The sequence below is a fragment of the Antechinus flavipes genome, chromosome 6 (assembly GCF_016432865.1).
Source record: "Antechinus flavipes isolate AdamAnt ecotype Samford, QLD, Australia chromosome 6, AdamAnt_v2, whole genome shotgun sequence".
Taxonomy (NCBI): Eukaryota; Metazoa; Chordata; class Mammalia; order Dasyuromorphia; family Dasyuridae; genus Antechinus; species Antechinus flavipes.
The window spans coordinates 116,012,113-116,036,022 of record NC_067403.1 but is presented as its reverse complement, the minus strand read 5'-3'; the positions used below and the strand labels follow the sequence as shown (position 1 = coordinate 116,036,022).

General features: G+C 32.5%; 1 long non-coding RNA gene and 1 pseudogene across 1 annotated transcript in view; both read right to left on the bottom strand.

The window, feature by feature from the left end:
* Positions 1–23,910, bottom strand: part of LOC127540172 (uncharacterized) — a 135,119-nt gene that overhangs the window by 51,936 nt on the left and 59,273 nt on the right. The gene's annotated exons all lie outside the window — the stretch shown is intronic.
* LOC127540171 (60S ribosomal protein L21-like) lies at positions 12,172–12,671 on the bottom strand (annotated as a pseudogene).

Sequence of the window (23,910 nt, the reverse complement as noted above, 5' to 3'; positions counted from 1 at the left end):
CTCTGAGGAACCCCTCTTACCTTTCAGATTGACTAAGTGATAAGAAACATTAATGATGACTATTGGAAGGAAATGTGGGAAAACTAGTACACTCCTGTACTGTTAAGGAAGTTATGAACTAATCTAACCATTCTAGAGAACAAAAATGTGAGTACTCGTTCACTCAGAAATACCACTACTAGATCTGTATCCCAAAGAGTTCAAACAAAAAGGAAAAGATTTGTGAACAATATACCAATTCTTCTTCTTCTTTTTTTTAATGGTGGCATGCAATTAGAAATCACGGGGAGATTCATCAATCAGGAAATGACTGAACAAGTTGTGGCATATGAATGTAATGGACTAATGTCCTGTAAGAAACAATAAGGTCTAAAAATGTGTATATGCATTTATGTATATGTGTGAATGTACATGTAGATGCATACACATATATACATGCATATACACACATACATAAACACACATATATGCATGCATGTATATATATAGTATACATATATGAATTATGTATGTAAAGAAAGAAAGAGATCAGTTGTTTCAGAAAAAATCAAAACAAAACAAAATTATAGCTAGTCATAACTGATAGAAAATACAGTGAGAAAAATTGGGAAATCATTGGGCACAAAAATATGTATGTTAATGATAATCAACTTGATCAATATATTGTTCCAAGACAATTCTTTGGGACACATAAACAAAAAAATACTATTTCCAGAGAAAAAACTGATGAATCCTGAGAATAACTGAAGTATGATATACTCATTCTTTTTGGTTTTTTTTTGATAATATAGTGAATATAGAAATATGTTTTACATGATATCACATACATAATTGATATCATGTTGCTTATCTTATCAGTGGGTGGAGAAAGAGGTAGGAGAGAGAAAATTTGGAACTCAAAATTTAAAAAGAGAATAAGGTTAAAATAAAATTGAAAAAATTATAAATAAGTGAAATACTTCCATTGTATAAAAAATATAAAATTTCAGAGAAACTAATTCTATTTCTCAAGGATACCTTGAAGAAGCAAAAACACAAAAAATAGACAGTAGGACAAAAATATTAAAGTGATGAAAGGGAAGACCAAAATGGGAGTGCAATAAGAAAATAAAAGGAGTAACTTATCAAAGATTCCCTACACCAAAATTTGGGTACCAATATCAGCTATATTTATAGCAGATTTATATAGAAGATTTTTTTTCCTGCCGTGGGAAAAAGAAAGGATAAGGTGAAAGTAATATGTGCTTAATGATTTCAGGCATTGATGCTGAGCTTTGATAGGACTCTGAGTATAAAGTAAAATATTCCACTAGTGAGACACAAAAAGCAGTAAAATATAAACGGGTATTGATGCTTATAGTATAAAGTCATATTTATTTTTCTGTGTTTCATATATCATAGTTAAGGAAGAGAGCAGAAAGAAAGCCCTGCACAGGAGCTTAATATGAAGAAGGTCTAAGATATAATAGTGAATGATTAAAGCCTATTACTATACAACTCAGTACACTGGAAAGATCATTTTTGGTTATTCTTTAAAACTGTTACCATTTACCAAACTAATGCCTTCTGGTTATATTAAAGTTTGTGGGAAAAAAATAAACCATCTGCAAACCTCACTATGTTATCATTATTTCAATCTTCCCTCCTAATCCCAATATGAATCTCAAATGGGAGACAGTAAAAAATTATCTTTAACCTAAAAATCAATACAATTAAGATTTTAAGCAAAATTCATTTTGATTAGAGTTTCTTTTGTCTAGACAAGAATTTTCAACCTTTTTTTTTTTTAGCAATGAACATTTTTAAAAAAAATTGTATTTATTGAAAACAAATGTAAAACAAGAAAAAAACTAAATGAAAAAACAAAACAAAACAAAACAAAAACAAAAATATCATCATGTCAACCTTCCCCCCCAAAAAAAGAAAATCAAGAATGATTCAAAAGATGTAACAAAAATTTTCCATGTCAACTTTTCTTCCTACCTTTTCTCTTCCTCTTTATCCCTTTCCCATTAATCTATACACCTTATCTCTCTTGAGTTAATCTACATACCCTTCTAAACCCTACCTTATTCTATTCCTTTTCCCCTTATTTCTTTAAAGATTTGGAGGTTGCCATACTTTTCTTGTACATACACATACACATACATATGAATATATGTGTGTTTATGTATGTATGTATTGTTACTTCCTAATGCAAGGAATATTTTCAGAACTACCAGCCCTCCTCCCCCATATTAATTCCTCTATGTAGGTTTTTGCTGTAGCACTTCATTTGTATAGCATAATTTTTACCTTTACTTACATGATTTTGTTTTTTAGAGTCACAATATATTCAGAGCTAACCCAGGCTTTCTTATGGAATACCCAATTACTAACATCAATCATATATATATATATATATATATATATATATATATATATATATACACATATAGTTTACAGTTTCATGTATAAAACATAAACACTTTGTCCTCATTGAGTAATGTGAAATTAATCTTTCATGTAGGCTTTGATATGTCAAATTTTCTACTAAGTTCAGATTTGGTGGAGTAAAATTTCTGAAAATCTGACAATTCACTGACTATCCATTTTTCATTTAATATTATATTTAATTTTGCAGGATATAATATTTTCAGTCACAACTTTAATTATTTTGATTGTCTGTACATAGTGTTTCAGGACCAGTGATCTTTTATTGTAGCCATTGATAAAAGTTGTGGAGTACTTATTGTAACTCCAGTGTACTTTAATTGTTAGTGTTATTACAAGGTAAAACTTTCTCTTTGATCTGGAGGTTTCAAAATTTAGCAATGATTTTCCTACATGTTTTCCTTGTGGGATCTCTTTGAGTAATGATTGATGGTTTTTTTTTCTATTTCTACTTTCCCCTCTTGTTTTATCACTTCAAAACAATTTCCTTTATATATCTTATTATATCAAGGTTCTATTTTTGGTCATAACTTTCTGGTAATTTGATTATTCTTATATTTTCTCTAATTGATCTGTTCTCTAGATCTGTTTGTTTATTTCCTTATAAAGTATTTCATGTGCTTTTCAAATTTTTTAACTCTTTATATTTTCTTTTATTATGCCTTGGTCTCTTACAACTTCATTTTCCTTACCAAATTGTAAAAATTTTCTTTTTAAAAGATTTTGGATTTCCTTTTCTAATTGGTTGACTTTCTTTTCATTATATTCTTGTTTTTTTCTTGGATTCTTCTTTCTTTTTAAGTGTTTCCTCAATCTCTCCTTCAAATTTTTAAGTATTTTTGAGTGATTCTATATATTCTTTTGGGGCATATAACTTTTTAACATTTTTCTCAAGGTAGGAGAACTTTTTTTTTTTTTTTTTTTTTTTTTTTTTACTTCACTGTCCTCCTCTGAAGATGAAGCCTGATCTTTCCTAATCCCATAGTAACTTTTTATGGTTGGATTCTTTCTCTTTTGCCTGCTCACTATTTTTTTTTTTAAATAAGAACTTATTACTCTAACTACCTCTAGTTGGGAGAAGGAGAGGGGAATAATGACTCTTGCTTTACTTCAGTTCTACTCTTTGGCTAGGAATGCAAAACCAAGAACTATATCTTCCTGCAAGTGTCTGTAGTCAATAGTGTCCCTGACCTACTTTTTCTCCACTCATCATGAATGCTGGTTGCTTTCCCATAGAGGGGTGCATCTCAGAAGCACAGCTGAGCATGGTGTTCTTCATCAGGCAAAATTTCCTTCTATCTTCCTGGATTCAGACAGGTAACTCCCTGTCCAGGAGGTGAAAGTTCCTTTAATTCTAAACTACCGAGGAGTCCATTTAGTCCCAGGGCTCCTGCCTGCTGCTTCTGCTGAGCTAGCACAGGAAGTGTTTACACTTTACACCAGTTAAATTTTGATTTTGGGATCTTTCTACTGGGTTTTTCACATTGTCCCAAAAGGACCACTGTTCAGCCCCAAGTCTCATTTGATTTACATGGACCTACATTTACCTTAAGGTTCAATTGTGTTTTGTTTATAGGGGAAATGTGGAGTGCTTAGAATTTTTTGAGAATTTTCACCTCTGGCATGAAGCTTGTAGAAGTCTCAGAATAATTGTAAATGCATAAAATATCAAATATTTGGGATTAAAAAGGAAACCAGTTCAATTGAAATATATGTAATCCCAGATTTCAATTTCATACTTATAAATAGCTTTCCATACTCAAATATGTTTTTCCTTTCCTTTTTCTTTTTTACCAACTGCTAAATGTTTACTGATTAAATACAGTGGTCTCCTTAGCAACTACATCTAGCCCAGAAACATATATAAACTTTCTTCTAATAATACAATAATGAAGTTACAAAAACTTAGTTGTCTAACAATAAGGGTTTCAGCATTAGTGCATCAATTGAATTCTCAAAAGTTTAAGTTATTGATGATAAGAAAAGTTGAGAACAGAGATCTTGTTTTCAGAGTAAAAGGTCAAAGTTGACATAGATTGGAGGCAAATGTTTGTAGCAGCTCTTTTTGTGCTAAAAAAAAGAATCAGAAAATGAATAAATGTCCATCAGTTCGAAAATGGCTGAACAAGTTGTGGTATATGAAGGCAATGGATTATTACTTTTCTATAAAGATGATGAAAAAACTGATTTTAGAAAGGCCTGGACAGATTTACATGAACTGATGCTGAGCAAAACAAGCAGAAAGAGAAATAAATTGTATACAGTAACAGTAAGAATGTGTAATGATCAACTATGAAAACTTGTTTCTTCTCAGTGGATTAATATTCCAAAGTAATCTCAATAGACTTTGGATAGAAAATGTCATTTGCATCCAGAGAATCAAGATAAGTAGCTTCATTCTGTTATCCTGAAGGAGACCAGCACACCTCCATTGATAAAACTTGCTGCTGATTATACCCTTTATTGAGTTGAAGATTAGTCCAGGGATACTCATTCAATTGAAAATCTTCTATTCCATTCGTAAAGACCTCAGTCCGATTTCCTCAAACTGCCCCCAGTCCCTACCCAAAGTTTCAAATTACACAAAGTGGCAACTTGGAGTACTTTCTTGCAGAGAATCATGTCAGGCCAAGGGATCTCCCTTGGCATAGCTGCCTGCGAGGACTCCCTACCCACTAAGAAGACATTCTCTTTTCAGGGTTAACCTCTCTTTATCTCTCTCACCTATATCCCTAACAGGACTACAACTCCTCTTTACCTCTCTCTCTGGATTTCTCTGCTAGGAACTTTACCTTGCCACTGAGGAAGTCAGTTTTCATAGAAAAGTCTGACTTCTCAGTTCCAACAATAAAATTCTTTTTGCCAGTCTACCTTTTTGGGTTTGTAAATTCTTTTACAAAGGACCTCTGCTGACCAGAAGGGGTTCCCACAACTCTCTGCCCTGTGCCAAACCTCTCAAAATGACAAATTAACTCTTCAAGCAATAACAAAAAATAATGCCCAGAATGTCAATCTGTATAAGTTCTCTTGTGATATATGAAGTGTTAAACAAATGCCTGAATTTTTTAAAGACCATACACAAGAGAAGCAGCACAAAATACTATATAAATACACTCCAATTCATTAAGAAAAAAAGTACTGCTGAAAGTACCAATGATGTTGGTGCAGTAATATGTGAAAATGTGGTCGTTATCTGACAACAAACTAAATGGATAAAATTTCCAAGTACCAGAAATATAAAAGTACATGATTAAAATAATTCTTATATTTATATTTTAGTTTTTAATCACACATTCAACAAACATTTATTAAGTGTCTATTGCATAGAAATACCCTACAGAAGGAATCAGGGAAATTTAAAAACAACCTTACCCCTCCCAACCAAAATATGAATATAAATAGTCTTAGTAGTGGAATGAGTCACAAATATAGATATAATGAATATGATGAATGATATAGATTATGCATAAGAGAATTTCAACACAAAGTGCTATATAAAAATGAAAGTAAGACAGATTATTGACATATGTTCTTTGAAAAAGTCATATACAATCATTGTTATACTTTTCTCTTTTCTAAATTTTCTGTTGTCTGACTTTTGACATCTTTAATCATTGAAAGTATTCTCTTCAGTGTTTTCCTAACTGCTAAATGTAATAAATGAGATATAGTCTTAATTGTTATCTTTCTTGAATTTTCTGTTTTGCTTGGCAATACTGATTTTTCTCTCCTCTTTCAAATTTTGTGATACTTCTTTCTCCTAACTCTAATTTATCTGAATACTCCTCAGTCTTTTAAAGTCATTCACCTTCTATGTCATCTACTAATTTTCCTGGACAATTTTCTCTTTTCTCTCTGTATTCTAACTTGGTGATCTCATCATTTTCCATGGATTCAAATATCATCTCTATGCAAATTACACACACACACACACACACACACACACAAACACATAAACATATACAAATACATATATGTATGTATATAGATACATAGTATATGTATACATGTATGTATATAGATACATAGTGATAGAGATGCATAGATATATATATCTATAGAGATATCAAGATAGCTATGAAAATCTCTCTATATAATTATACAGATCTATATCTATAGAAATATAGAAATGCACTTAATACTCCCTAGTTGTGTGACCCTGGGCAAATCACCTAACCCCAATTGCCTCAGCAAAAAACAAACAAAAACAAACAAACAAAAAACAGAGATGGCTCTAGATCTAATTAACTCTATTTCTATGTGTAATTGTATTTTATGGAGTACCAGTGTTTTCTTATTGTTGATTGTCAGGAAACTCAGTTTCCTACTTCCATCTTCAGAAGATTCTGAAAATGATGTGGCAGGATAAGATACCAGACACTGAAGTCCTTTCTCAGATGAAACTGCCAAACATTTAATTCTACTGCAGACAGCACAACTCTGTCGGAATGGCTACAATGTTTCAAGCCAAATGAACACTTGCGATAATAGCTATTTTATGGAGAATTTATATAAGGCAAGCACTCACAAGGTGGTCAGAAAAAGTGATACAGAAACACTCTCAAGATCTCTCTTAAGAACTTTAGAATTCGTTGTATAACATGGGAGACAACAGTACAGGATTGTCTAGCATGGCGTGCCCTCATCAGACAAGTTCCTGTGCTCTGAGATCAATGTGCTTTATAAACTCTACGAGATCTATGTGATTAGTGAGCTCTATGAGCACATGAATTAGATTAGAAGCAGCAAGAGAGAATATACCCCAAATGCTCATAGATACTATTTATGTTTGACTTACAGAAGAGCATTCTGAGCTTATCTTAGCCACATTAATTTTAACACATTAATTTGACTCTGACATAGTGATGTCATTCTGGTCCTCTTCAAGAATGAAGGACAACACCCAACCAAGCAACCAATTATATCTTTTTTATATAGTTTTTTGCATTGGTAATTTTTCAACATTGTCCCTTGCAATCACTTCTGTTGCATCTTTTCCCTTCTCTGCCTCTACTCCTTTCCCTAGATGGCAGGCAGTCTCATACATGCTAAACATGTTAAAGTATATCTTAAATACAATATATGTGTACACATCCGTACTGTTCTTTTGTTGCACAAGAAAAATTGGATTCAGGAAGGTAAAACAAAGAAAGAAAAACAAAAAAATGCAAGTAGTCCACATTCATTTCCCAATGTTCTTTCTCTGGGTGTAGCTGGTTCTGTCCATCCTTGAGCAATTGGAACTGAATTGGACCTTCTCATTGTCGAAGATATCCACTTCCATCAGAATATATCATCGTATAGTATTGTTGTTGGTGTATAATGATTTCCTGGTTCTGCTCATTTCACTTAGTGTCAGTTCATGTAAGTCTCTCCAAGCCTCTCTGTATTCATCATGCTGGTCATTTCTTACAGAACAATAATATTCCATAACATTCATATATCACAATTTATTCAACCATTCTCTAATTGATGGGCATCCATTCAATTTCCAGTTTCTAGGCACTACAAAAAGGGCTGCCACAAACATTTTTGCACATACATGCCCCTTTCTCTTCTTTAGTATCTCTTTGGCATATAAGCCCAGTAGAAACACTGCTGGATCAAAGGGCATGCATAGTTTGATAACTTTTTGAGCATAGTTACAAATTTCTCTCCAGAATGGTTGGATCCATTCACAGTTCCACCAACAATGCATCAGTGTCCCAGTTTTCCCACATCCCCTCCAACATTCGTCATTATCTTTTTCTGGCATCTTACCCAATCTGACAGGTGTGTAGTGGTATCTCAGAGTTGTTTTAATTTGCATTTCTCTGATCAATAGTGATTTGGAACACTCTTTCATATGAGTAGAAATAGTTTCAATTTCATCATCTGAAAATTGTCTGTTCGTATCCTTTGACCTTTTATCAACTGGAGAATGGCTTGATTACTTATAAATTAGAGTCAATTCTCTATATATTTTGGAAATGAAGCCTTTATCAGAACCTTTAACTGTAAAAATGTTTTTCCAGTTTATTGCTTCCCTTCTAATCTTGTTTGCATTATTTCTGTTTGTACAAAAGCTTTTTAACTTGATATAATCAAGATTTTCTATTTTGTGATCAATAACGATCTCTAGTTCTTCTTTGGTCACAAATTTCTTCTTCCTCCACAAGTCTGAGTGAAAAACTATCTTATGTTCTTCTAATTTATTTATAATTTCATTCTTTATGCCTTTTTGATCTTTGTCTTGATGTACAGTATTAAGTGTGGGTCCATGCCTAGTTTCTCCCATACTAATTTCCAGTTTTCCTAGCAGTTTTTGTCAAATAGTGAATGCTTATCCCAAAAGTTGGGATCTTTGGATTTATCAAACACTAGATTGCTATATTTATTGACTGTTTTGTCCTGTGAACCTAACCTATTCCACTGATCAATTAGTCTATTTCTTAGCCAATACTAAATAGTTTTGGTGACCACTGTTTTGTAATATAGTTTTAGATCAGGTACAGCTAGGTTGCCTTCATTTGATTTTTTTTTTCATTAATTCCCTTGAAATTCTTGACCTTTTGTTCTTCTAGATGAATTTTGTTGTTAGTTTTCCTAGGTCATTAAAATAGTTTCTTGGGAGTCTAATTGGTACAGCACTAAATAAATAAAATTAGTTTATGTGGTGTTCTCTTCTTTAAAATATAAGATGGTTCTCTCTGGGAGCAGGTTTCTTGGGGAAGTTTTCTGGAGACAGCCTTAGTTTCAGCTAAAAGTTATAATCACCTCAAACACAGCCAAATGATAAATTCCAAACGTTTATTTTCTCCTTTCTTGGACCCGGGTAGCTTTCTTAGAGGCCTCAGCTTTCCTTGGTTCTGAGAGCTCTTGCTGCTAATCTTTTGCCTCTGCCAGCTTCGGCTCTCTTCTTCCAAAGTATTTCCAGCCAGCACCAAGGTGAAAGTTGGAATGAATCTGACTTGCCTCTGAGAGAGGGATTCTCTCTGAACTAACTTGACTGACTCACTGAAGCTCTATTTATGCTCCTTCTCCGACAGTGGGATTGTGGGATCCGAGAGTGGGATTATGGGTTTCCTCCCAGAGTGTTCTCTGGCCCTGAGAGCTTCTTGCTTATATGAGCTCTCTAAAGGTATGAACACAAGCATTGTTTCTATCGGTTCTACTTAGTACCATGTTTCAAGTGCTCCTCGTAGGATCAGATCAATCATACTGAACCACGCTAAATTAGATAATTATTGTCTCTATCAACTTTAATGACTACACTTTGTAAGGATTCCAACAAGTTTAGGTAGTGTTGCCATCTTTATTATATTCACTCAATCTATCCAAGAGCACTTAATATTTTCCCAGTTGTTTAGATCTGATTTTATTTGTGTGGAAAGTGTTTTGTAGTTTTGCTTATATAGTTCCTGACTTTCAGTGTAGCATCACACTATGATCCAAGTAGAAAATATCAACTTTTCCACCAAAATTCTTTCTCTCTCCTAAAATTCACTGTTATTCTTATCTAGGGTCGCAACCTCCATGGCATTTTTGATATTTCACAGTCAATAAATTTCTATTAAATGGTCATTATTTTCCACATACTGTGCTAAGTACTGATGACACAAAAAGATACAGGAAAAAATAATGGCCATCAAGATGTTCATAATCTAGCCAACTGGCTGACAAATACTACTGTTTATATCTCCATATTCCTTTTATACATCCCTTTCATTCTATTCACACAAGCCCCATCCTAGTTCAGGTCCTAATTATTTTTCATCTGAACAATTCTCACTCCAACCAAAACTCCTTGTTCTACTGAATAACTTTCAGAGGCTCCAGATGACATTTATAATAAAATATAAATTCATGTTTGGTATATGTAAGTTTGCTGTTTTAATGGCGTCCCCCAGACTCCCACCCTGCTGAGAAACCACCCCCAAATTAAAAACTACCTGATGCCATTATAATCACTGGAGATGCCGCAATTATGAGGCCAAACTGCACCGACACCATCACAAATGCCTCGATGAAAAGCATGGTTGAGCTGAAATAGGCCCATTCGTTCCTATATAAATATATAAAGTATATAAAGCTTTACACAATTTGATCTCTTATTACTTTTCTAGGCTTCTTAACCATGACTCCTCTTTAATCATAAAATCCAGTCATGGCTGTTTCGCACATTTAATGCTCAGTCAACTCTCTCTTTGCCTTTGTAATGACTATCCCCACCCTATGCTTGAAATGTGCTTCCTCCAAATCTCTGTCCATCAAGATTCAGCTCAAGCACCACTTTCCAGATTTTTTTCACCCTAATCCTGTCAGAGGCAAATGCTTCCTATAAAAGTCTTATATTCATTTTGCAAAGATTATGAAGATATTAAAATATACATATTGTCTCCTTCCCATTAAAATGGAAGTTTCTTAAAGCAAAAAAAAAATAAAATAAAAAAGGTTGTTTTTCTTTTTTTTCTTTTTTCTTTTGTTTGGGTATTCACAGCATGCTTGTAATATACTAGTCATTTAGTAAATGTTTGTTGATTGATTGAACAGGAGATCAAGAAAGTCTTTGAAAAAGAGTTGTGCTTTAAAGGATAAGGAAATCATTAAGCAAAGAAAGTAGAGGAAAAGCACCCCATGCAAAAAGAAAAGTAGGGCTAAAGGCAGAAAATTAGTTTCAATAAGAGTAGATATGAGGGACGAGTTATGAACACTATAAGATAGAACTGGAAAAGTAGGGTATTCAACAACAGGCTAAGTAAATTAAACTTTGCTAGATGGCAGCACTGGGAGTTTTAGAGGGTATGAATATGATCATTTTCTAAGATGAAAATACTTGGTAACTAATTATATGTGAAAGTGAAGGAAAGATAAGGGCCCTAGAACTCTTAGGTTGTAAATATAAAAGCGGATATGGTACCACAGAGTAAATGAGGATAGAGTCAACATTACCAAAAGCTTCAGAATAAGTAATTTTAGAAACAATTAGGAAAACTATAATAAACTCAGCTTTGGAAAAACTGATTTTGAGCTGTGGTTGGACACACAACTATGGAATTGGAAATATACATGTGAAACATGGAAGATCGATTATGGATAAAGATGAATATTTTGAAGTCCTATTCACGGAAGTAGTATTTCAAACCCAATAAGGTAAAAGTGTGAAGGAAGGGAAGGAAGAGAGACAGAGTGACAGAGACAGAGACAAACACCAGAGAGAGAGAGAGAGAGAGAGAGAGAGAGAGAGAGAGAAGGGGGAGGGGGCTTGGGCAGAAGGGTAGAAGAACAGAGAGGAAAGGAAAGGAAGAAATGGGAGTGGAGGGAAGGAGAAAAAGACCTTTCTGGAAAATATCTACATTCAGTTAAAAGAAAAAAGAGCAAAAGGTTACAGAAGATAGATGAAAAACTAGTAAACAAAACTGGAGGGATAAGAGAATTAGGAAAACTTGAAAAAAATATAATGTTCTTGAGGCCAAAACTTCTGGCCATTAGAAGTGTTTTCTTTTTCTTTTCTTTTCTTTTTTTTTCAGCAATGTCTTACTTGGTAGTTAGGGATTTAAACTAATACCATTGGTCATGTCAAATAATAAAATTTTTAAAAATAGTAATTTACAGAGTAAGCTGATTTATTAACTCAGGACTTATTCTTAGAAAGGGATACCTTTGATTGGGATCATATTCTAAGAAATCTCTCCTTCCTTGTGGAAATTTCTTTTTTTCACAATCTAATATTATTTTATTGTTTGTTTTGTGTGTGTGTGTGTGTGTGTGTGTGTGTGTGTGTGTGTTTAGTAGTCATTTATGTCATGAATTTGTTGGGTGTTGGTTGCAACAGCTCAGGATGCTTGCCATTGGTTCTCACAAAGTGTGTTTCTCTGAGTGGAACAGGCTGAGATTTCAGATGAACCCAAGTGCCATTTTCTTTGGCTTCCTTCTTCTTCTGATCATTTTCCTTTATAGACTTCAGAAAGCTATCTCTACTCTTACAGTGCTTAATATTCTCAATATGCACATTAATTTTCTTGGCTAGAATCTTGCCCTTAATTGTTTACTACAATGCCTATGGTATTATAGACCCTTCCAGCCTTGCCTGGTAACATTTATAGAGCATTCCTTGCTGAACTGTCCCCATAACTTTGACATCTACAATATCACCTTTCTTGTATAGTCCCATATGGGAAGGAGACAACACCATGTTTTTGAAAAGGCATAGAATACATGTATTGTGTCCCTCTACTTTTTCCTTTTGTGTTTCTCATTTTGGCAACTCAGTGGAATATGGTGGAGCCAGCAGAAAGCTGGAAATTTCTTAAAATTAGGTAAATCTAAATAAAGGAATAAAAGAAGAAAGCTGCTTTAGAACAATGATTTTTAAATTCCTAAACATTTTTTGCAAAAGTTGATACGTTCTATCTTTACTCCATAAATCAACAATTATTCAAAAAGCTATTATTGAATGTCAACTGTGTACATGAAGCTTGGTACATATTAGAGATACAAAAACAAAAAATAAAGAGTTCCTGCAAATTTTTAAATTTGCATTTAAACATTAAAAGAAAGCATGACATGTTGTTATTAAAATAAAATATCTTGGTGGGGCATTGTTGAAAAATCTTATCATGTCCCTTAAGCTCTTCAACTCAAGAGTGTCAATCATATATGTCAAACCAATTACTCCAGATCAGACTCTGAAAAGTAAAAGATATAGACATATTTATTTCTGCAATGACAAACTAAACTAGCAAATGCTCAAAATTAAAGTATTCCCAAAACTGTATCTGGATTTTAATAAAAAATAGATTTAATAAATAAAAAATAAAAATTAATTTTAAGACATTTTATTTTTTGTAGTATTAATTTTCTAACTGGTATGTTGACTATGTTTATGTCTAATTTTTTAATGTAAAATATGGGATGCCATTCCTTGCCCCTTCCATCCCAAGCCACATTTTAGTAACAAAAGTAATGCAAAGAGAGTTTGGCTAAAATTAATAAGATATCTAAACTTCTCTTTTCAACATATTTTAAAAAATTGTAATGGGATCATATTCAAAAGATGTAATTTGGATGGATTCAAGGTATATGATAATATGTCAAAACCAAAAAAGAAATTACTTTCAGTATAAAGACTTTTCTTTATCCATTCAGAAGCTAAAATAGTACTAAATTGAATTATTGGTAGAAAATAAGAAATTGTCTAGAAAAAGAACATACCATTTGAAGAAAATTTCTGGGAAAGTTGGAAATTAGTAAGGCAGAAACTAGGCATTGACCCACACCTAACACCCAATACAAAGATAAGGTCAAAATGGATTCATGATTTAGACATAAAGAATGATACTATAAGGAAATTAGAATAGTGAAGGATAGTCTATCTAGCACATCTGTGATAGGTGAAGGAAGGGATTTCTGGCCAAAGAAAAACATGATAAAATGTAAAATGGATAATTTTGATTATTAAGTTAAAAAGGTTGTGTACAAGCAAAAACAATGAAGAAAAGATTAGAAGGTAAACAGAAAACTGAGCAGATATATTTTACATCCAAGGATTTTGATAAAGACATCATTTATGAGTATATAGAAAAGCAATTCAAATTTCTTAGAATACAAGCCATTCTCCAATTGATAAATGATCAAAGGGGGCAGCTAGATGGCGCAGTATTTAGAGTATCAGCCCTGAAGTCAGGAAGACCTGAATTCGAATCTGACCTCAAACATTTAACATTTCCTAGCTATTTGACCCAGTGCAAGTCACTTGCCTCAGGAAAATATAGAGATGATACAGGCCAATACCAATGAACTTGTGATGGAGAGAGCCATCTGCATCCAGACAGAGGACTATGATGATTGAGTGTGGATCATAACATTCTATTTTCACTTTTTTGTTGTTGTTTGCTTGCCTTTTGTTTTCTTTTTGAATTTTTCCTTTCTGATTTGATTTTTCTTGTGCAGTATGATAATTGTGGAAATATGTATAGAAGAATTGTACATGTTTAACATATATTGGATTGTTTTCCATCTAAAGGCAGAGGTTAGGAAGAAGGGAGGGAAAAAAATTGGAACACAAGGTTTTGCAAGGGTGGATATTAAAAACTATTTATGCATATACTTTGAAAATAGAAAGCTTTGATTAAAAAAAAAAGAAAATGAGAAACTGGAAATAAAATGATCAAATGCATAAAAGATAATTCCAATATTTTAATACAATGCAGAAAATCAATTTATTATATTAACTATAATAGTGCTTTTCAGTTTTTTTAAATTTCTGTCTATTTTATGATAATTATATCAATTATGTATTCTAATTTTATCCTTTCCAATATAAAGTTTTCAAAATAATGGAGACAAAATTTGTATTTACTGACATTAAGATGCTATAATTTCTTAAGTTGTGTAGGTACCAGTAATTGCAGCAGTACGAAATGGACAAGTCCCTGAAAGCAAAGGTATGCTTTATTACTCTATGTCTACTTTAAGAATAGAAGAAATCATTTGTAATATGAATTATATGTAAGGAATAATAATTGTGTTGTTTATAAAGATAAAATATTTCTATCAAAGGATACATATGAAGTAAAACTGTATAAATATGCATTGATTACTAGATGCTTTTTCTATACATATTTTGATTTAAAATCATTTTATTGTTTGTATTTATAAATATAAGTCCCAGAAATATGTAAGTTAAAGCATATTCCATTGCTGGTAGAAAAATGATAGAAATTGTGAGAGACAATAAATTCAACATATTTTAATACAACATATTTTTAAGCTAGCCATAATATTTATCAAATATCTACTATTTGTATATGTAAATACCAGCTCTCTTTCATCTCATGTCTTGAGAAAGCTACTAGTTAGAAAATTTCTAGTTATTGTGGGAGGGGAAAGAGGTGGTGGTGGTGGTGGAGAAGTTAACATTTTTTCCAAACCATAATTTATGACACCTCACAAACATGCTTGCTTTTCCTTTCCCAAATCAGAAGACATCGTTCCTTCCCCCCCACCCTTCCTCATTCTTTTTATTTTAGTATTTTATTTTTAATCAATAACATATAAAAATGATTTTCAATATTTGTTTTTTTAATTTCCTTTCAAATTCTCTCCCTTCCTCCATACCCTTCATTGGGAAGGCAAGTGATTTCATATAGGTTATTTAATGCATGTGCAGTCATGCACAGCATATTTTCAAATCACTCATGTTATTAAAAGACCAAAATAAAAACTCAAGAAAAATAGCAAAAATTTGCTTTAATCTATATTCAAAATCCATCAGTTCTTTTTCTGGGAATGCATAGCTTTTTTTTGTCATAAGTCCTTTAGAGCTGTCTCAGATGAATATATTACTGAAAATAATTAAGTTACTCACAATTGATCATCTTATATCATTGTTGTTATCTATACAATGTTGTCCTGATTTTACTTATTTCAATTTGCATTTAGTTCATATAAGGATTTCCAGGGTTTATTTTTTTTTCCCTAAGAGCATCTAGCTCATCTTTTTTTTCTTTTTTTAAATGTAAAAAAATAAATTGTTTCCTATTAAATGATACCAATTAAGATAAAAGAAATAAATCACTTGACTTAAAAGCTCATTGAAACCATAGAAAAATGTTCTTGTGCAAATACAAGCCTTTTGCATGCTATTAGCAAAAGTAGAAAGGATATAATGGCTTTGCTTACATATATATATATATATATATATATATATATATAATAAATGTTAACTAAAACCCTATATAATTTTTAAATGATTTGGAACTAATAATTGAACCTTCAAACTTCAAACTTCTTAGAAGCAAAGTAACAGGATTTAAAAATCTGGATATTTATTCATTTTTGAAGAGATAAGAAGTGGATTATCTCCCCAGCTATTTAACATAAATAAGCAAATGAAAAGTGAAACTGTGCATATAGGTCATTTTTTTTAGCACAATAGTATTCTATCAAAATCATATACTATAACTTGTTCAAATACTCTTCAATTGATGGCATTTCCCTTAATTTCCAGTTCTTTGCCACCAGAAAAGTGCTGTTATATTTTTGTACATATATGTCCTTTCCTTTTTTTTTTTCTAACTACCACTTCTTTCAATCTGTTTTCCTTTTATGAGTACATTTCTGCCCTTTCTCTTATCACCTTCCCCATCTACTTACCTATAGGGTAAAATAATTTTCTCTACTCAACTGTGTATTTTATTTCTTGTATAAACCAATTCTGATGAGAGTAAAGTTTAAGGATCTCCTATTTCACCTCTCATTTTCCTATTATAAAAGCTCTTTCTTATCTCTTTTATGTGATATAATTAATTTCATTCTGTTCCCCCTTTTTTTTCTCCCAGGGCATTACTCTTTCTCACACTTAATAGTATTTATTTTTAAAAATATATCAATTCAAAATATTCCACTCACACCAGTGGCCTTGCTTGATGCACAGTATTTTTATCTGTCCTAATAATGAAAAAGTTCTTCGGAGTTGAAAGTATCATTTTCCCATGTAGGAATTAACAGTTTAACCTTATTAAGTAAATCACTCATGATTTCTCTTTGATTTTTATATTTTTATGCTTCCCTTTGGTGTTTAATTTAGTAGTCAAATTTTCTATTCAGGTCTATTTTTATTAGAAATTCTTGAAAGTTCTCTATTTCATTAAATATCCATTTTCTCTCTGAAGAATTATATTTAGTTCTGCTCAGTGCATGGTTCTTGGTTGTTAATTCTAGCTCTTTTGCATTCTGGAATATCATACTTTACCATTCTTATACTTTAACATAGAAGCTAGTGAATTTTGGTTATTAAAATGACTCCACAATACAAGAATTGCTTCTTTCTAGCTAACTGCAATATTTTCTCTTTGACCTAAGAGCTCTGAAATTTGACTCCTATATTTCTGAGAATTTTCATTTGGAAATCTCTTTCAGGAGGTGATCAGTAAATTTTTTCAATTTCTATTTTACCCTCTGGTTCTAGAATACTAGGGCAGTTTCCCTGATAATTTCTTTTAAAAAAAGCTGTCTAGGGTATTTTGGGGTAATGTTTTTGGGAGGTCTAATAATTGTTTAAATTATCTCTTCTGGGCTTTCTGCTCTATTTTCAACATTACTTGTTTTTTTCCAGTGTGATATTTCACATGACCTATTTTTTATCATTCTTTTGGTTTTGTTTAACTGTATACATCTATCTATCTATCTATCTATCTATCAATCTATCCTATTTCAAGCCGCTGAATAATTGTTTTCATATCTTTCTTGCATCATTTCCAGTTGTTCCTCTACATCTCATTCTCAGTTTTTAAAATCTTTGTGAATTCTTTTATGTCGTATGACCAATTCATAGTTTTCTTTGAGGATTTGTGTTTAGAAGTTTTAACTTTTTTTTTTTTTTTTTAGTATGTGCTTTAATCTTGTCAGCATAGAGTCAGGATTTTTTCACTTGTTTGCTAATTTTTACAATCTAACTCTATTTTCCATACATTTATTAAATATTAATCTTTTATATACATTTGCTTTGATGTCTTGTATATATAGCTATGCCATTGATTTCTCCTTTTTGCCTATTAACTGTTATGTTTTTACATTTTTATTTAAAGTTCTGATGTCCAAATTCTAACCCTTCCTCTCTCCAAATCCATGAAATGGTAAGCAATCAGATAGAGATTATACTTATGCAATTTTGTAAAACACTTACATATTAGTAATTTCATAGAAAATGATTCAAAAAAGAGAAAAAATATATGAAAACTAATACAGACAAGATTAGAAAGGAAGCAATAAACGTGGAAAACAGTTTTTTTTTTCGGTTAAAGGTTCTGATAAAGGCTTCATTTCCAAAATATACAGAGAATTGACTCTAATTTATAAGAAATCAAGCCATTTTCCAATTGATAAATGGTCAAAGGATATGAACAATTTTTAAAATGAAGAAATTGAAATTGAAAACCAACAGAAATCGTATCATAATGTCAATAGATGCAGAAAAAGCTTTTGACAAAAGACAGCACCTATTCATATTTAAAAAAAAAAAACATGAAAGAACTTAAAGATAAATGGAGATTTCCTTGAAATAAGAATTATCTATCTAAAAATCTATAGCAAACATTATTTGTAATGAAGAGAAGCTGGACACATTCCCAATGAGATCAGGGATGAAACAAGGATACAATTATCACTACATTGTACTAGAAATGTTAACTTTAGCAATAAGAAAAGAAAGGGAAATTAAAGGAATTAGAATAGGCAATGAGGAAAGAAAACTATTACTCTTTGTAAATGCAATGATGATATACTTAGAGAATCCAAGAAAATCATTCAAAAATCTACTGGAAAAAAATTCACGGCTTTAACAAAGTTGCAGAATATAAAATAAATGCACACAAATCATCAGCATTTCTATATATTACTGATAAAGCCCATGAGCAAGAGATAAAAAGAGAAATTCCATTTAAAATTACTGTAGACAAAATAAAATACTTGGCAGTCTACCTTCCAAGAGAAATCCAAGAACTTTATAAACACGGTTGCAAAACATTTATCACACAAATAAAATAAAATCTAAACAATTGGGAAGAAGGGGCAGAGCCAAGATAGTGGAGAAAACACACGCATCATTCGAAGCTCCCCTTCTACCCTCACTACTAATTACTAAATTAAGTCTCAAAAATAGTGCTTGACTGGTAAAATCCACGAATATTGGGAGTACAACAAAATACCAGCCAAAGATAATCTGGAAGATGGCCAGAAAAGGTTTTTCCTGATCTATGAAAGCAGGCCAGCGCAGGCAGGGAGGCAGAACACAGAGGCTAGCACACTGAATGGACTGGGGCATGAGCAGTCTCCACAGGTGGAGAATTTGAAGGGAGGACTCTACCACAGGTTGGCTACTCTGCTTTGGTTGCAAAGCAGTAGATCAGCAGAGAAGTTACACAAATGCCAAAGGTAGAATGTACTCTAAAAAATATCATAATTTAACAAGATCTGGCTACACCCACCCAACATGGAAGTGATTCAGCATGGACCACAGCACAAGTGTGCAGCTTCATTTTGAAGTGCAGGGCTTTTGTGCATGACAGCCACACTTTTGCTCACCAAAGGGCTCTGCCTGGGGCAGCCACAATTCTGCATAGTGAGGTGAGGGGGCCTCTGTCTAGCGCAGTAGAACTTCCGTAGCTTGGCCATGCTTCTCAGGGAAGATACTTCCGCTGCAGGCTCTTCCCAGGGCACTTCCGCAGCTTGGCTGCTCATTTCAGTCCATTTGCAGGACAGCTACTGTATATCCCTGTTCTATAGAAGAAACTGGCAACCTCCTTGTCATGAAGGCAGACCCTAAAAGCCCCTAAGGGCTTTTTTAAAAAAATGAGTAAAAAAGCCAAGTGAACACTAACTATTGATAACTTCTATACACCCCAGAGACTCTACCAAAAAGTTATTAGAAACAATCCACACCTTCAGCAAAGTTTCAGGATATAAAATAAACCCGCATAAGTCATCAGCATTCTTATATATCACTAACAAGACCCAACAGTTAGAGTTACAAAAAGAAATTCCATTTAAAGTAACTACTGATTGTATAAAATATTTAGGAATCTATCTGCCAAGGGAAAATCAGAAACTTTATGAGCAAAACTACAAAACACTTTCCACACAAATTAAGTCTGATCTAACCAACTGGAAAAAATATTAAATGCTCTTGGATTGGGTGAGCAAATATAATAAAGATGACAATACTACCTAAATTAGTCTATTTACTTAGCGCTATACCAATCAGACTCCTCAAAAACTACTTTGATGAACTAGAAAAAATAACAGCAAAGTTCATATGGAAAAACAAAAGGTCAAGAATTTCAAGGGAATTAATGAAAAAAAAAATCAAATGAAGGTGGCCTAGTTGTACCAGATCTAAAATTATATTATAAAGCAGCAGTTACTAAAACCATCTGGTATTGGCTAAGAAATAGACTAGTTGATCAATGGAATAGGTTAGGTTCAAAGGACAAAACAGCCAATGACTTTAATAATATAATGTTTGACAAACCCAAAGACACCAGTTTCTGGGATAAGAATGCATTATTTGACAAAAATTGCTGGGAAAATTGGAAATCAGTATGGCAGAAACTAGGCATTGACCCACACTTAACACCACACACCAAGATAAGATCAAAATGGGTTCATGACCTAGGCATAAAGAATGAGATTATAAATAAATTGGAAGAGCATAGGATAGTTTACCTCACAGACCTGTGGAAGAGGGAGGAATCTATGACCAAAGAAGAACTAGAGATCACTATTGACCACAAAATAGAAAATTTTGATTATATCAAATTGAAAAGTTTTTGTACAAACAAAACAAATGCAGAAAAGATTAGAAGTGAAACAATAAACTGGGAAAACATTTTTACAATCAAAGGTTCTGATAAAGGCCTCATTTCCAAAATATATAGAGAATTGACTCTAATCTATAAGAAATCAAACCATTCTCCAATTGATAAATGGTCAAAGGATATGAACAGACAATTCTCAGATGAAGAAATTGAAACTATTTATAGACATATGAAAATATGCTCCAAATCATTATTAATCAGAAAAATGCAAATTAAGACAACTCTGAGATACCACTACACACTTCTCAGATTGGCTAGAATGACAGGAAAAGATAATGTGGAATGTTGGAGGGGATGTGGGAAAACAGGGACACTGATACATTGTTGGAGGAATTGTGAACACATCCAGCCATTCTGGAGAGCAATTTGGAACTATGCTCAAAAAGTTATCAAACTGTGCATACTCTTTGACCCAGCAGTGTTTCTACTGGGCTTATACCCCAAAGAGATACTAAAGAAAGGAAAGGGACCTGTATGTGCCAAAATGTTTGTGGCAACCCTGTTTGTAGTGGCTAGAAGCTGGAAAATGAAAGGATGCCCATCAATTGGAGAATGGTTGAGTAAATTGTAGTATATGAATGATATGGAATATTATTGTTCTGTAAGGAATGACCAGCAGGATGAATACAGAGAGGACTGGCGAGACTTACATGAACTGATGCTAAGGGAAATGAGCAGAACCAGGAGATCATTATATACCTCAATAACGATACTGTTTGAGGATATATTCTGATGGAAGTAGATCTCTTTGATAAAGAGAGTTAATTCAGATCAAAGATGGACAAAAGCAGCTACACCAAAAGAAAGAACACTGGGAAATGAATATAAACTGCTTGCATTTTTGTTTTTCTTCCCAGGTTATTTCTACCTTCTGAATTCAATTCTCCCTGTGCAACAAGAAAACTGTTCAGTTCTGCACACATATATTGTATCTAGGATATACTACAACCTATTCAACATGTAAAGGATTGCTTGCCATCTAGGGAAGGGGGTGGAGGGAGGGAGGAGAAAAATCAGAACAGAAGTGAATGCAAGGGATAATGCTGTAAAAAAAATTACCCTGGCATGGGTTCTATCAATAAAAAAGTTATTAAAAAAAAAAGATAACTTCTATACAGAAAGAGAGCAGGTTTTCAACCCTGAGGAGACTAATAGCAGACAGTCTCCAGACAAAACCCTGAAGGGGGATGTAACCTGATCCCCATCACACAAGGCTCTCCTAGAAGAAATTATAAAAGATCTTAAAAGAGAGCTAGAAGAAAAAATGGTGAAATGAATGAGAAGCTCTGCAAGAGCATACGTAAAAGGCATACAACTCCATAAAAGAAAAATTAAGTCTAACTCAATAAAAAAAAAAATGAAATAATAGGAAAAAAGTTAATTATCTACTTGGAAAAACAACAGAACTGAAAAATAGATATAGGAGCTATAAACTGAGGATTATTTGACTTCCTGAAAATTATGATGAAAAAAAGAGCCCAGGCACTATTTTACAGGAAAGCATCAAAGAGAACTGCCCAGATGTAATAGAAACAGAAAGTAAAAATAGGCATTGAAAGAATTCATTTAAAACCTTCTGAAAGAGAGGAAGCAGCCCTTGTGTTATTAAAGTTATTGTCAGGAAAATAGGGAATGAAGGACTCCTACCAAATTCCTTTTATGACACAGACATGGTACTGATTCCAACTAGGTAGGTTGGAAGCAGAGAAAGAAAATTATAGACCATTCTTCCTAATGAATTTGAATATTGATGCAAAAATCTTAAATAAAATATTAGCAAAAAGATTACAGAAAATCATACCAAGGATAATACACCATGACCAGGTAGGATTTCTATGAGGAATGCAGGGTTAGTTCAATATTAGGAAAACTATTAGCATAATTTATTATATCAATAACCAAATTAACAAAAAACATATTATCATCTCAATAGATGCAGAAAAAAGCATTTGATGAAATCCAACATCCATTCCTTTTAAAAACACTAGAAAGTATAGGAATAAATGGTCTTTTCCTCAAAATACTCAGTAGCATCTATGATTTTACATCAGTAATCATCATATGTAATGGCAATAAACTGGAACCATTCCCAATAAGATCAGCAGTGAAACAAGCTTGCCCATTACTATTCAATATTGTATTAGAAATGCTGGCTTTGGCAATGAGAGTTGAGAAAGAGAGGAAACCAAATTATCACTTTTTGCTGATGAGATGATGATATACTTCAAGAACCCAAGAGATTCTACTAAAAATCTATTAGAACTAATCTACACCTTTAGCAAAGTTGCAGGATATAAAATAAACACACATAAGTCATTAGCATTCTTAAATATCACTAACAAAATCCAACACTTAAGAGTTACAAAGAGAAATTCCATTTAAAGTAACTACAAATAGTATAAAATACTTAGGAATCTATCTGCCAAGGGAAAATCAGGAACTATGTGAGCAAAACTGCAAAACACTTTCCACACAAATAAAGTCAGATTTAACAATTGGAAAAATATCAAATGCTCTTGAATAGGGCAAGCAAATAGAATAAAGATGAGAATACTATCTAAACTAATCTATTCATTTAGCACTATACCAATCAGACTCCCAAAAAATTATTTTAATGACCTAGAAAAAATAACCTTACAAAAGGTCAAGAATTTCAAGGGAATTAATGAAAAAAAAAATCAAATAAAGGTCGTCTAGCTGTAGCACATGTAAAATTATATTATAAAGCAGCAGTTACCAAAACCATTTGGTATTGGCTAAGAAATAGACTAGTTGATCAGTGAAATAGGTTAGGTTTGAAGGACAAAACAGTCAATAACTTTAATAATCTAGTGTTTGACAAACCCGAAGACCTCAGCTTTTGGGATAAGAACTCACTGTTTGACAAAAATTGATGGGAAAATTGGAAATTAATATTCCAGAAACTAGGCATTGACCCATACTTAACATCATACATCAAGATAAGATCATAATGGGTTCATGACTTAGACATAAAGAATGAGATTATAAACAAATTAGAGGAACATAGGATAGTTTACCTCTCAGACATGTGGAAGAGGAAGGAATTTTTGACCAAAAAAGAACTAGAGATCATTATTAATCACAAAATAGAAAAATTTGA